General features: G+C 43.7%; 1 protein-coding gene across 2 annotated transcripts in view; it reads left to right on the forward strand.

Moving 5' to 3' along the window:
* The first annotated feature begins 1,952 nt into the window (after positions 1-1,952).
* The window catches only part of fah (fumarylacetoacetate hydrolase (fumarylacetoacetase)), a 29,896-nt gene continuing 28,078 nt past the window's right edge, over positions 1,953-3,770 (forward strand). For both annotated transcript variants that reach the window (XM_027281869.1, XM_027281871.1), the window contains exon 1: positions 1,953-2,014. The gene's annotated coding sequence lies outside the window, so the exon portion shown is untranslated. The remainder of the gene's footprint in view (positions 2,015-3,770) is intronic.

Genomic DNA, 3,770 nt, shown 5'->3' on the forward strand with positions numbered 1-3,770 from the left:
ATAAATCTCTGCAGTAAGGGACCAGGCCCAACAACCAACCCTGAATGTTGGTGATCTTTGACCCCACACCATGACGATGAAGGATTTACTACATGTGCTCAGAACACTCAGAAAAACTGTTGTTCGCCTCGCAAAGAGAAGACAGCTATCTAACAACATCCTTAAACTTCTCTGAGCCGTATATTCACGCAAAGACCCCCGCGATAAACTGTGTATAAAGGAAACAACAACAACAACAAACAGTGACTTTGCTCTCCGACGTGGAGGAGATTATAAAAAGCATCTGTTGTGTCATAAATTATTTTGTGTTGTTTCACTTCAACTAATTGTCTCTCATCCGTTCATGGTTGCGACCCTTTGGATTGATTGACTGACTGACCTGGTGCCACCTGTCATGACATAACGTTGGTGTGCAGTTGTAAACAAGCTACCCTGAAACTGCGTACTTTTGTTTTATTTTGGAAAGGGGTGGAAGTTTATATGTGCTTCTGTGTTGATTTTCTGTCTGGTGCGGATGCTCTGCTTGGGGGGGGGAAATTTACGAAGGACGGACCATTAACCCCCCGAAAACTCATGAAAAATTTGCCTACCCCCCTCATGTTCCAGGTGTACACTTACGGTTTGGGGGTCTCACAACAGTACGTACGCCCTATGCCTCGACAGTACTGTACAAAATGCGTTGTAAAAAGGTGTATAAAGTGTGGGTTAGGGGACTTACGGCCTTAAAACATGTATAATAATTGCAAAACTTACTTCGCGGATTTTGTTGGTTATTTTTAGAACGGTATCCCCCCGCGATAAACAAGGGGACCACTGTATTGCATTATTTATTGCATTATTTTGGGTGATAAAAATTAATTAAATGTTAGTCCGGTTTTTTTCTATCGCACATTTTACACAGCATGCACGACCAAAGTGCGTTACAAATGTCAAAACTAAAATAAAATAACAAATTTAAAAATATAAAGCAACAATAATAAATAATAATAAACTAATAATTAATAATAAAACCAATTAATACATGTGAGGAGACGTTTGGGAGCCGAAAGAGCCGCTTCCTCATAAGTATGTAGAGCAAAAGAAAACGACTCTCAAAAAGAGCCGGTCCTTAGTAGTAGCAGGCCAAAGAAACCGGCTCTCCAAAAAGCGCCGGTTCCTTATAGTATGCAGAGCCAAAAGCAACCGGACTCTCCAAAAAGAGCCGGTTCCTTATTAGTATGCAGAGCCAAAAGAACCGACTCTCCAAAAAGAGCCGGTTCCTTATTAGTATGCAGAGCCAAAAGACACGACTCTCCAAAAAGAGCCGGTTCTTTATTAGTATGCAGAGCCAAAAGAACCGATCTCCAACAAGAGGCCTGTTCCTTATTTATTGCAAGCCAAAAGAAACCGACTCTCCAAAAGAACCCGGTTCCTTATTAGTAGCAGAGCCAAACGAACGACTCTCCAAAAAGGAACCGGTTCCTTATTTCGTATGCAGCGCCAAAAGAACCAACTCCCAAAAAGGGAGCCGGTTTCCTTATTAGTATGCAGAGCCAAAAGAAACGACTCTCCAAAAAAAGCCGGCCCTTATAAGTTATGTCGAGGCCAAAAGAACCGGCTCTCCAAAAGAGCCGGTTCCTTATAAGTATGCAGCGCCAAACGAACCGACTCTCACCAAAGAGCCGGTTCCCTTATAGTAAAGCAGAGCCAGAACAACCGACTCTCTTAAACAAAGCCGGCTCCTTATAAGTATGGCAGCGCCAAAGTCCGACTCTCCAAAAAGAGCCGGTTCCCTATTAGTATGCAGAGCCAAAAGAAACCGGACTCTCCAAAACGAGCCGGTTCCTTTCTTAGTATGCAGAGCCAAAGACCAAGGACTCTCCAAAAAGAGGGCGGTTCTTATCGTATGCAGAGCAAAAAACGAACCGACTCTCCCAAAAGAGCCGAACTTCCCATCACTTGTTTGAAACGGCGCTCGCGACGCGGCCGATACGCGCCCGGTGTGAGTTGACGCGGTGCAGCCGTTACACCTCCTGTAGTATATTCACCATGTGTACTGTATGTGATAATGTATTGCATTGATTATTATTATTATTATTAATATTATCAACTGTGTTACATGAACGCTTCAAACTTCAAGAGCAGGTCCCCTGGTGTTCAGTCAATTCAAACATGTTTTTAAGCCCGTCCGTGTCAGTTGGTGGGCGTCAGTCCCGTTAGTGAAAGTTTTACTGTTTTTATTACAATATAATATATTATATTATATTACATATTATATTATCTTACAAGCGTCTCATGTTTTCATTAAAGCGCGTTACCTTCCGTGAAAGCCCAGGGACTGTCGAGTTTCTCCTCCGCTGCACCGCCGCGACCCGCCGCTTGATTTCTTTCCGTCAGGGCTTGTTTGGCTGCTCGCAGGGCGGCCATTGCTCCACCTTCAGTTTGTGTGTGTGGTGTGAACAGACGACACACTTTTTATTCTTTACACGTTAAACATTTAACGAGGTGTCAAACACGAGACAACGACCGCGAGCGTAACACACACCACACAATCACACACACACACACACACACACACACACACACACACACACACCGCGTGTGAACGTCCGTGCGCATGTCCGTGACGTCAGCCGGAAGTTGAGGACGTAAAAGGCACATTTTGTAGTTTTTTTTACCAAATGTTTCTTCATGATATTTTAATGTTAAATTAGTGCAATAAAGAAAAAGATGCTGTCTTTAAAACTGGCTACAGTTTATGCTCTACTGCATCAGTGTTAAACATACAGAACATCATACAAACGACATAATAATATACTACGGAAGTCCTAAAAGGCCATACATACATACATACATTTTATTCCCGTTTTCTCGTGATAAGGAGATAATTTTCCTCCGTTTTCCCGTGATAACGAGATAATTGATTCGAGATCTTGAGAAAACAAAATAATAGTGTATTAAATCAGGTGCGCCCGTATTACAGAATACATGGCAAATGCATGTAGTCCATACGGAAGCCCTAAAATGCCATACATACATACATTTTATACCACCCGTTTTCCCGTGATAGCGAGATAATTTTCCTCCGTTTTTTCGTGATAATGAGATAATTAATTCGAGATCTCGAGAAAACAAAACGAGAGAGTAAGGACTGGAGTGAGGATTAGCCAAAGTGTATCAACCTTTGTCAGAAATTATGGATCAAAGGGATTTTACAGTGGCGTAATAGGTTTGCTCGCTCTGTATCATGGACTACATGCATTTGCCATACATGCTGTAATACGGGCGCACTTGATTTAATACACTAGACCAGGGGTCCCCAAACTTTTTTCGGTGCGGGCCACATCAACTTGCCTTTCTGTGATGGGGGGCCGGGGTCAGTCTATAACCGGAAATGATATCAGTCCCACCAGGATTTCACGGGCCTTTTTTGAAATAGTTGTGGCCTAAAATCCCTGATGTTGCATGAGGTTTTCAAAAAAATTGCGGTGAAAGTTGCTTTTTACATTTTTGTTGCGATTTTGTTGCGGGGGAAATGAAAGTTGCGATAAGTTGCGATTGGACAGTCGCGGAGAGGGCGCAGCGAGCACTAAGTCCACGGCCCCGGGAAGTGGCGAGGTCCGGGCAGGAGGGCGCTGTAAAGCTCGTGGCCGGAGCCCAGTGCCGCGGAGGAAATGTGCCCGCGGAGGCCAGCCAGCGCCAGGGAGAGGTCCCATAATGGTTCCATAATTTCTGACAAAGGTTTGTACACTTGATCTCAGGACCATCCTGACTGTTCACTCACTCAGTAT

The sequence above is a fragment of the Larimichthys crocea genome, chromosome VIII (genome assembly GCF_000972845.2).
Source record: "Larimichthys crocea isolate SSNF chromosome VIII, L_crocea_2.0, whole genome shotgun sequence".
Classification (NCBI taxonomy): Eukaryota; Metazoa; Chordata; class Actinopteri; family Sciaenidae; genus Larimichthys; species Larimichthys crocea.